The sequence below is a fragment of the Amphiura filiformis genome, chromosome 17 (genome assembly GCF_039555335.1).
Source record: "Amphiura filiformis chromosome 17, Afil_fr2py, whole genome shotgun sequence".
Taxonomy (NCBI): domain Eukaryota; kingdom Metazoa; phylum Echinodermata; class Ophiuroidea; order Amphilepidida; family Amphiuridae; genus Amphiura; species Amphiura filiformis.
The window spans coordinates 21,040,383-21,052,593 of NC_092644.1; the positions used below are offsets into that span (position 1 = coordinate 21,040,383).

The 12,211-nt window shown below is 37.9% G+C and overlaps 1 protein-coding gene across 1 annotated transcript in view; it reads left to right on the forward strand.

Moving 5' to 3' along the window:
• LOC140137452 (cap-specific mRNA (nucleoside-2'-O-)-methyltransferase 2-like) overlaps positions 1–12,211 on the forward strand; it is a 60,722-nt gene that overhangs the window by 13,038 nt on the left and 35,473 nt on the right. The gene's annotated exons all lie outside the window — the stretch shown is intronic.

Genomic DNA, 12,211 nt, shown 5'->3' on the forward strand with positions numbered 1-12,211 from the left:
ACGCTTGGCACACTCTGTCAAAATTCTGTGCAGAATTTACACAAAGCGTTCCAAGACGTATTTCCAAGATTGTAGTTGGAGAAGCATAAGTCAATTTAAATCCAATTGATGGAGCATTTGCATGAAGCATCTGTCTATTTAAATCCAGTTGGAGGAGCCTCTGCAAAATAAAATCCAGTTGTGGGAGCAGCTGCAAATGTAAATCCAAGTGAAGGAGCCAGTGCAAAGTTAAATCCAGTTGTGGGAGCAGCTGCAAATGTAAATCCAGTTGGAGGAGCAGCTGCAAATGTAAATCCAAGTGGAGGAGCCAGTGCAAAGTTAAATCCAGATGTGGGAGCAGCTGCAAATGTAAATCCAGTTGGAGGAGCCAGTGCAAAGTTAAATCCAGTTGGAGGAGCAGCTGCAAATGTAAATCCAGTTGGAGGAGCCAGTGCAAAGTTAAATCCAGTTGGAGGAGCAGCTGCAAATGTAAATCCAGTTGTGGGAGCAGCTGCAAATGTAAATCCAAGTGGAGGAGCCAGTGCAAAGTTAAATCCAGTTGTGGGAGCAGCTGCAAATGTAAATCCAGTTGGAGGAGCCAGTGCAAAGTTAAATCCAGGTGGAGGAGCCAGTGCAAAGTTAAATCCAGATGTGGGAGCAGCTGCAAATGTAAATCCAGTTGGAGGAGCCAGTGCAAAGTTAAATCCAGTTGTGGGAGCAGCTGCAAATGAGGAGCCAGTGCAAAGTTAAATCCAGGTGGAGGAGCCAGTGCAAAGTTAAATCCAGATGTGGGAGCAGCTGCAAATGTAAATCCAGTTGGAGGAGCCAGTGCAAAGTTAAATCCAGTTGTGGGAGCAGCTGCAAATTCAAATTATTCAGTTGGAGGAGCCTCTGCATAGTTAACTCCAGTTGTGGGGGCAGCTGCAAATTTAAATTCAGTTGGGGATCAAATCAAAACTCGATTGCCGGTTCCAGGTAGTTCCGTCCGGATGTCAGAGGTCATTGGTATATGAATAATTCAAGAATGTATAAGTAGCAACCGCTAGTTGGTTGAAGTACATAACCAGAGAGATTAACAAATGTTAATACATATATATACATTGTATAACAAGTATTGTTTTTCAGGTGACTAACTTTGGAATTAAAAGTGCTCAAACCCATTACAGGTGAGCGTAAGAAACAAATTCAAAGTTATTTCGCGATCACAATTGCACATACTTTGAAATTTCACAGTCACAATAGGGCATACTTGAAAGCACTAGTTAATCAAAATTATTTGATATCAGAAGTACATTCCATGTATTCAGAATGCAATTTTATATGTCTGATGTGCTCTCATGTCCCAAAAAAATACTGTGCAAATGTTGCTATCCGAGGCCTTAACATGCAGAATTCTGAGATGGCGATTATCCCCTCAGAAATGCAACTTTAAAATAGGTTTTGTTGACCTGTCACAATGTAAAATAATTAGAAATAAACAGACCAAGTCTCTACCTATATTTTATCAAAATAAAATGCTTAAAGTAGCTACATTGATTAAGAAGAAAATTGATTCTTCATATTGTACTAAATTTGAAAAGAAACCACTTGAAATCACTCCACTCACTCACTCGATGATACCAACCGGCCATGTGAACCAGGGTGTGACACTGACCTCATTATTGTGTATACTCCCATTGACTTTTAGAATCGGACAGAACCGCCCGGAACCGACGGCTAACATGCGGTCGAGTTTTGATTTGATCCTTTGGAGGAGTCTCTGCAAAGTTAAACCCAGCCGTGGGAGCAGCAGCAAATTTAAATTCAGTTGGACGAGCCAGTGCAAAGTTAAATCCAGTTGGAGGAGCCTCTGCAAAGTTAAATCCAGTTGTGGGAGCAGCTGCAAACTTAAATCCAGACTTTGGAGGAGCCTCTGCAAAGTTAAATCCAGTTGAAGGAGTTTCTGCAAAGTTAAGTCCAGTCTCTGCAAATTTAAATTCTGTTGGAGGAGCCTCTGCAAATTTCAATCCATTTAGAGGAGCACCTAAATATGATGGTACAGACTTTGTTGCAGACACAGGTTCAGGTGCAAATATAAATCCAGTGTGAGGAGCACCTAAAGATGATGGTGATGCATGTTTTAGTGCTGTCACAGGTTCAGGTGCAAATTTGAATCCAGTTGGAGGAGCACCTAAAGATGATGATGCAGGCTTTAGTGTGGTCACAGGTTCAAATTTGAATCCAGTGTGAGGAGCACCTAAAGATGATGGTGATGCATGTTTTAGTGCTGTCACAGGTTCAGGTGCAAATTTGAATCCAGTGTGAGGAGCACCTAAAGATGATGATGCAGGCTTTAGTGTGGTCACAGGTTCAGGTGCAAATTTGAATCCAGTTGGAGGAGCACCTAAAGATGATGATGCAGGCTTTAGTGTGGTCACAGGTTCAGATGTAAATTTGAATCCAGTGTGAGGAGCATCTAAAGATGATGATGCAGGCTTTGATGCAGACACAGGTTCAGATGTAAATTTGAATCCAGTGTGAGGAGCACCTAAAGATGATGATGCAGGCTTTAGTGTGGTCACAGGTTCAGGTGCAAATTTGAATCCAGTTGGAGGAGCACCTAAAGATGATGATGCAGGCTTTAGTGTGGTCACAGGTTCAGATGTAAATTTGAATCCAGTGTGAGGAGCATCTAAAGATGATGATGCAGGCTTTGATGCAGACACAGGTTCAGATGTAAATTTGAATCCAGTGTGAGGAGCACCTAAAGATGATGATGATGCAGGCTTTAGTGTGGTCACAGGTTCAGGTGCAAATTTGAATCCAGTTGGAGGAGCACCTAAAGATGATGATGCAGGCTTTAGTGTGGTCACAGGTTCAGATGTAAATTTGAATCCAGTTGGAGGAGCACCTAAAGATGATGATGCAGGCTTTAGTGTGGTCACAGGTTCAGATGTAAATTTGAATCCAGTTGGAGGAGCATCTAAAGATGATGATGCAGGCTTTAGTGTGGTCACAGGTTCAGATGTAAATTTGAATCCAGTTGGAGGAGCATCTAAAGATGATAATGCAGGCTTTAGTGTGGTCACAGGTTCAGATGTAAATTTGAATCCAGTTGGACGAGCACCAAAAGATGATGATGCAGGCTTTAGTGTGGTCACAGGTTTAGGTGCAAATTTGAATCCAGTTGGAGGATCACCAAAAGATGATGATGCAGGCTTTAATGCAGACACAGGTTCAGGTGCAAATTTTATTCCAGTTGGAGGAGCACCTAAAGATGACCACGGAGGTCTAGCTGATAGTGCAGACTCAGATGCAGGTCTAGGTACAGGTACAGTTGTAGGTGGTAGCATGGTACATGGTATCATGGGAGATAAAACAATTTTTTCAGTATTCTGAAATACAAGTGTAGGGAAAAAACTTTGCATTAATATGTATTCAGAGTGCAGAGATGATAACAATGTCTAGAATATAAAATGATACATACTTGAGATATTTCTCTGTAACTTGGACACATGGTGTTTACTGGATTGAAAGACATATGTGACTATCCACCAAAACTGAGCCCGGATGTCGCCAGTGCCACTATTGAGATATGCTCCATCCATTGAACTTAACAATAAACAATAGGAAACAGGATTTATTGACTGTTTTATTGATTTTTCACTACTTAAATGTCAAGTACTATGGACATGATATACATCATTTTAAAGCTAATTTCAAGCAGAATATTTTGGTTGAATATCTCAAAAATGATGATTGGCGACTTCAGGGCTCAGTTGTGCTGGATGGTCACATATTATAAACAACATTTATCTGCAGTTACCAAGTCTAGAGTGAGGTGTTAACAACTTCTGTGCTAAGGTGAATAAAACTCGGATGTGTATATCCATAAAAGGGCAATAAAACGTGTTTGCCAGTAGCTACTGGGGACGGGTGTTTATGTGTGTGTTTGTTTGTCATGTAACACACACATAGGCGGAAATATTAATTTGATGTGACTCACCATGTGTTTTTCTTCAGACTCACTAGTGAACTTCCAACCTTCATCCGCTGCCATTTGCCTCAACTGATCAGAATGGATCAAGAAAAGTTTAGGTACTTGTTCTGCAGGTTGAAGTTTTGAAGGAGCAGTAATTGTAGGCACTTGAATTAAGTTTTGAGTTACATCAGATATTTCTGTATGATGAAGTACAAGCTGCAAATCAGTTCCCATCATTAATTCTTCCAACTTATCACTATCATTTTGATATTTGTTGATGCTTGTTTCAACTCTTGATACCTGTTTTTGGTGTTCTTCCTCCTTCTGCATGAATGTTGACAGCTGTTGTCTGGTAGAATCCAATATTGTGATCAGTTTTTCTACACAGGTTTTTAATTCATTTTGCTTTTTCTGTTGCATCTGATTTTGTGTGAAGATTGCTTTGTTGTCAGAGCATCTTTGTTGAATAGCACTGTAGATTTCCATTTGTATAAGCTCTGTAACCTCTGTGCCTCTTCTTTAATTGATGTCAAGGCATGTTGCTTTGACAGGTGGTCATCCAGGAGGCACTTCTGACAGATAGCTCTTTTGCAGTCTGCACAAAAAAACATCAGTATTTCTTCAGTATGTTTTGAACAGCTATTGGTCATCTTGCGTTCAATCATTTCAAGTTGACTCTGAATATCAAAATTAGTTGTGAATTCAGTTTCTGCTGCATCTTTTTTTGTTTGTAAGTCTGGACAGTCAAAGTCAATACTTCTGCGACAAGTTGGGCAAGGAAATTTGCCTTTAGCATGATGCATGGTTGCTGTAGTGTTGATAGTTTCTTGTAGACATTCTTGACAAAATGTGTGCAAGCAAGGGGTGAGAGTTTTCGGAATCGTGTAGTGTTCCAGACATATACTGCAGGTTAGCTGCTGGGAAAAGCCTTGGAGGAGTGATTTGTCTGTTGTAGGTCTCAACTCAAAACCATGTGTTTTAGGTTTAGCCATGTTTCTGCAATGACAATGAGAGTAATTCAAAAAATGATTAGACCTTTATTGTGGGCTTCTGGATAACATGGTCCCACACATTAGGCATGGGTATTGCCAGTGTTTTCTGTATCGCGATTCGAGGCAAAAAATATCACAATATCGGTCGTATCGCAATTTTGAGCGTGACAAATTTGACCTTATAAAATAAGCTAAAGTTGGACACTATTACAACAACAGTACTTAGAGTAGTACATGAAAGTATGTTTAACAATATTAATATTATTTTAGATTCTATCGAAATTTGCAATCACACATGTAAGTCGCATTGTTGAATTTGTCACTTCCAGGATCACGCATTGCATTATGCGACTTGCGCAATGCATTACTAGGAGGTAATATCAGGAATATGGAAATTGCTATACATATTGTAGGCACATTGTTGAAAGCATATAACAATATTGCATTGTTGTATTGAAAATTATATGGCGATATCAGCATAAGGTGCAATGTTGCACACCCTTACCATGCATTACTCTCAGTGACCATGCACAAATGTCATATGAACAATTGAACCGAAGCAAGAGGTCATGCATGGGTCATGAACTTAAAAATTAATGGTTTTCAGTTCAAAATTTGTCGACAAATGGTACAAGCAGGTAAAAGTGACCAACGCATGCTACTATTCTTTTAGTTGGCGTCTTTGGAGTATTCACAGATTTTGGATCAAAGATCATTGTTGCCATCCTCATTGTTGCTATCCTGCCAACAAGTTACCCCATATAACCTATCAACTGACCCATGTTTGTTTTTATTGTTTGCGATGATATCACTGGGGTTTGAAGTTTGAGAAACCAATGTATAAGCTAACTAGACGGACCTGCATACCTGCAGATCGCCATGTGTATGTGCAACATGCACCACAGGATATATTGTCAATTGACAGATCTCACCACCACTGAAAAAGTATACACACACGGCAACATACTGCCTATTGAGTCACATGTGACTTGAAGCAGGAAACCTCACTAATTTGGGGCATGGGCTAGGATTGCGTTCACTATTAGCATTACTTCCTAATTCCTGTTCCATCACAGTTGTTTTGTGTAAACACAAAAAAGTTTGTATTTTAAGTAATTCTAACAAAGATTGTATCAAAAATTACTTACCTTTATTTGATATCAAGATGATTCAACGTTGTGAAGATGTATACATTACTTTTGCGTTGTACTTGGATCATGCAATAACTGCATTCACAAGTTGCAAGGTTGCCAGTTTGTCGGACCAAAAAGTGCAGCAACATAGACCATTTAAAGTTGACAGAAGGTGGCATTCACATTCTTTATGTGGCAGGATATGGTTCTTAAAGGTGGTTGTACAATAATTATCCATGGGTAGGGTAACATATTAAGGGGATGAGATACTTGTGGCAAGCCAAAACGGGGCAGGGTATATATTTCACAGAAGGGCTTATTTTAATTTTCAAGATTAACTTAACTTTTTCATTTGTAAAAGATCTGTGTATTAGTAGGCCAGTTAGCTCAATTGATAACATTTACATGATGCACGAGTGCTTGACTGTATGAGTTTGAGCCCCTGCAGTGTCATTACACTGTTCTTGTGGAAAAATTGAGCAAACCTAAAATTCCCTGGACTAGAAACTAAACTCGGGGAGCTGATCCTGGTTACTATGGTTATATTTAGGCTGATTAGGGATCTGTGTATAGAGCTGCAGCCCTGAATGGTGCTAAATGGTTTAAATGGTTTAAAACTTTGAAAAGTGCTTATTTTTTTCCATACCCAAAAGTACAGAATTTACAAGTTTGTTTGCACCCAGGCCTCCAAAAAACACGGGAACACGGGAACGGCGTTCCCAGAAAGTACTTGAGGAAAAAAAAAAAAAAAATTTTTTAAAGTTTTGGCGACTTTGGAGAACCAGTGGACCTATTATGAAATTTCAGGATCATTCACAATTAATTTTTGAAAAAAAGAAAAAAAACTCAGGAAAAAATTACCGTTTGTTATCCTGTTTATGCAAACCATTAACTAATGTTTACCTCTTCATCTATCACATATTATAGATGCATTGGTTTTCCATGCATTTATATGTGATAGATGAAGAAAACAAGTTAATGGTTTGCATATTAGGATAACAAACTGTAATTTTTTCGTAATGTTTTTCCAATTTTTTTTCTTCAAATTAACTGTGAATAATCCTAGCCCTTCAGAATAGGTCCAGCGGTTCTTCAAAGTAACAGAAAACTTCTAAAAAATGTTAAAAAAATAAAAATAAATTAAACATTTTTTTTTTTTTACGGACATCGGATCCGATACTGATATCGAAAGTATTGGGCCGACACGATATCGATCCAATAATCGGTTGAGCCCTATGTGTGATTATATCAATCGTATACTATATGTACTATGATTTACGACAAAAAACTGACAACATTGTTGGAAATTTGTGAGTTTTGAAAGTAACTACTTTGAAATTTTAAGTTGTGTTTTTTGTGAAAAGGGTGTAAATTTTTATAGAAAACTGTTCCAAAATAAGGCTCAGATTGCACGAGAGAGCATCTAAACCCTGAGAGCTGAAAGCCCTGAGAGCCTGGACCCCGGCCGTTAGGATTTCGCGCTTCGCACTTGTGATGTCCGCTACGCGCACATAGGCCTATTTCATTTATTTCACAGAAAATTTCCAGCACTTGTCATCAAGTTCCCAGACAGCAGAAATTTTCCGGAGGCCTGTTTGCACCCCTTCCCCTGAAAAAAAAATGGGGGTTCAAGCAATTTTAAGTAGGTCAAAAGGTGGATAAGATATTTTGGCTCACATTTATGGGGCACCTTTTAATAGTTCACTCTAAAAAGAGAAAGCAGTACAAAAACTGTGCAATATTTCTGGCTTGCTGCATTTATTTAAATATACCATTTTTAAGCCTTGGTTTAAAAATTGGGTTCCCAAAATGTTAGCATGTGTTGGCAAGGACGTTTTGGCACAAGTAGAGGGGCAGGTAAATTTTGGCACACTAATGCGAAGGGAAGCAATTTTAGCATGCTGTTAAGAAATGTTACCCTCCCTCATGCTCATTCCCTCTACCTCAAGATGCTACTTGTACATTTGTACACTCAAGAAATAACTTCTAAATGTATCGAGTACAGTAACTCATACTCCAGAACTTGAGATAGCTGTTCATGCTATGATAGTTCAAATTATCCTGGGATAACTTTTAAAAAAACCAGAAAAGGTACTTAAAAACCTTACTGTTACAAACCAACCCAGGGAGGGGGTCACTCAAATATAAAAATGCTATGCATCCTTGTAAAATAAAAATGTAGAAAGGGGTCCGTCAGATTTTGAGCAGTACTGTTGACAGTGACACCATTTAGAGGTCCATTTTAGCTACATCGCCATTTAGGGGCCCATATTTGGCCATTCAACACTTAGGATATCTTTTTTTAACATTTACATTTATGGTTGCATTTTTTGGTTACAAAGTATTGATATTATTGATAAGAAGTGATTGTTCAACACCCGGGGGGGTGGGGGCACTTCAATATGAAATGGATATAGGTGTAGGGCTGGCACTTTCGCACCAAGGGGCATTCGGTGAGAGCAAAATGTAAAAAATATGGGGTCATTGGGTGAGAGCATGATTTTTGGCATTCGGTGAGAGCAAAATGTAAAAAATATGGGGTCATTGGGTGAGAACATGACCTTTTTTAAATGGAATAATTGGGTGAAAGCCGAAAACAGCGCCACAGAAATCTCGAAAATCAAATTTCTAGTTCTAAATGGCTTCAAATTTCTTTGTTTTTTCAAAATAAGTAACAAAATCAGTGATAAATGAAAGTTGCTGTTCAAATTGAACTTGTAAGGGTCTTTGGGTGACAGATCAAATGGAAAAATAGGGGGTCTTCGGGTGACAGAGCATGTGTTAAGTAAAAAAAATATGGGGTCTTTGGGTGAAAGCGATGCTGAAAAAGGGGGGCTTAACAGCCCTACATATGCGTCACCTCCAAAGTTGGAGTGCCCCCCCGGGTTCAACAGTTCAAATTAGTGAAAATAATTTCAAATCTTCACAAGCTGTAAGTCCAAGACATACATGTATACTTAGACTGTTAAACATAAAATGGTTATTTACATCATGATTTTATAAGAGATATTATGCCATTTAGGGTATTAAATGTTGACATTTACCCCATAGCAAATGTGCCACCTTTAGTTAGGGTCAGGGTTCGCAGGTTTTTGCCACAAGTGGAAAAAAACCGCATGGCAAAACAGTTTTTGCCAGTTTTTGGTGGTAAAAATGGCAAAAAGTAAAAAAAGTGATTAATTGTTCAGTTTTTTCATCTCAAAATAAATTATTAAGTTACAAAAATAAATTTCTGAGTGTAACAAGACCAGATTTTGTAATTATAAGTAACATTAATAAGAAATTAAAGGTATGCGTTTTCATTGCTCAAGTGCATTTAACTGAAATGTGGCGTATATAAAATTCAAAACTTTTTCATTTTAAGGACTTGATGAGACAAAAAATATGTTGAATGATTCATTAAAGGTTGTGTGCTACTGATATGCCGGTTTAAACCAGGCAAAAACTGGCAAAAACATGTTTTTGCCAGTTTTTGCCACCAGCAACGGCAAAAACAGGTTTTTGCCGGCAAAAACCAAACCCTGGTTAAAGGGTGTTTTGAGGATTGGTTAATGGGCATGGGTAGCAGACTAGCACTTTTATATTTGAGTGACCCTCCCGCGTGACCAACAGAGTACACATAGTCATCATGAAACACCATGTATTTTAAACCATAGACCATGCTCTATGTTTAAACATACCAGTAGGCACATTTGAAAGTAGCCTAATTGGGTAGGAATACTGTGTTATATGGGAACCCTGAACATTACGTGTATATGTATAATTTAGCACTTCCTTTCAATCTAGAGTCATGCACTTGATATACATTGTAGGCCTACTAATTTGTTCCTTGAATGTGTATGATCTCATTGTATATATAAACATCTCAAAAAAAGTAATTACCCCCCCCCTTAAATAATGGCCATTAATTATTCAAAAACAGGCTATTGTATTACAAATCTGTAAAATGCGTTGGAAGCAGAATTTATTTACAAGCCTCTGATGACCTTTAAAACCACCAAAGGACACATCATGGAACTCCGGTACCTTTCATACACCACCCAAAGGACATGGAACACCGGTACCTTTCTATATCCAAAATATCGCATCGATGTGTCGAGTTGCGGTGAAACGTATAGCTTGACAGACAGATACACACACCCACACCTTACACACCCCACACCTTACACACCCCACACACCCACTTTGCTCATTATAGTAGTATAGATATAGCTTCATCTTTCTCAAATTTGGGCCAAATCAATTTAAATATATGGTATTTGCTGGCAAAAAATGGCAAAAAGTAAAAAAAGTGATTAATTGTTCAGTTTTTCATCTCAAAATAAATTATTAAGTTACAAAAATAAATTTCTGAGTGTAACAAGACCAGATTTTGTAATTATAAGTAACATTAATAAGAAATTAAAGGTATGCGTTTTCATTGCTCAAGTGCATTTAACTGAAATGTGGCGTATATAAAATTCAAAACTTTTTCATTTTAAGGACTTGATGAGACAAAAAATATGTTGAATGATTCATTAAAGGTTGTGTGCTACTGTTTATGAGCTTTCTGTGTTACTTTTTAATATTTGAGTAACTATATGTGAGTTTTTGCCATATTTTGCCATTTTTGCCGGTTTAAACCAGACAAAAACTGGCAAAAACATGTTTTTGCCAGTTTTTGCCACCAGCAACGGCAAAAACAGGTTTTTGCCGGCAAAAACCAAACCCTGGTTAGGGTATTTTGAGGATTGGTTAATGGGCATGGGTAACAGACTAGCACTTTTATATTGGAGTGACCCTCCCGCGTGACCAACAGAGTACACATAGTCATCATGAAACACCATGTATTTTAAACCATAGACCATGCTCTATGTTTAAACATACCAGTAGGCACATTTGAAAGTAGCCTAATTGGGTAGGAATACTGTGTTATATGGGAACCCTGAACATTACGTGTATATGTATAATTTAGCACTTCCTTTCAATCTAGAGTCATGCACTTGATATACATTGTAGGCCTACTAATTTGTTCCTTGAATGTGTATGATCTCATTGTATATATAAACATCTCAAAAAAGTAATTACCCCCCTTAAATAATGGCCATTAATTATTCAAAAACAGGCTATTGTATTACAAATCTGTAAAATGCGTTGGAAGCAGAATTTATTTACAATCCTCTTATGACCTTTACAACCACCAAAGGACACATCATGGAACTCCGGTACCTTTCATACACCACCCAAAGGACATGGAACACCCGGTACCTTTCTATATCCAAAATATCGCATCGATGTGTCGAAGCGCGGTGAAACGCATAGCTTGACAGACAGATACACACACCCACACCTTACACACCCCCACACCTTACACACCCCCACACACCCACTTTGCTCATTATAGTAGTATAGATATAGCTTCATCTTTCTCAAATTTGGGCCAAATCAATTTAAATATATGGTATTTGCTGGCAAAAATGGCAAAAAGTAAAAAAAGTGATTAATTGTTCAGTTTTTTCATCTCAAAATAAATTATTAAGTTACAAAAATAAATTTCTGAGTGTAACAAGACCAGATTTTGTAATTATAAGTAACATTAATAAGAAATTAAAGGTATGCGTTTTCATTGCTCAAGTGCATTTAACTGAAATGTGGTGTATATAAAATTCAAAACTTTTTCATTTTAAGGACTTGATGAGACAAAAAATATGTTGAATGATTCATTAAAGGTTGTGTGCTACTGTTTATGAGCTTTCTGTGTTACTTTTTAATATTTGAGTAACTATATGTGAGTTTTTGCCATATTTTGCCATTTTTGCCGGTTTAAACCAGACAAAAACTGGCAAAAACATGTTTTTGCCAGTTTTTGCCACCAGCAACGGCAAAAACAGGTTTTTGCCGGCAAAAACCAAACCCTGGTTAGGGTATTTTGAGGATTGGTTAATGGGCATGGGTAACAGACTAGCACTTTTATATTGGAGTGACCCTCCCGCGTGACCAACAGAGTACACATAGTCATCATGAAACACCATGTATTTTAAACCATAGACCATGCTCTATGTTTAAACATACCAGTAGGCACATTTGAAAGTAGCCTAATTGGGTAGGAATACTGTGTTATATGGGAACCCTGAACATTACGTGTATATGTATAATTTAGCACTTCC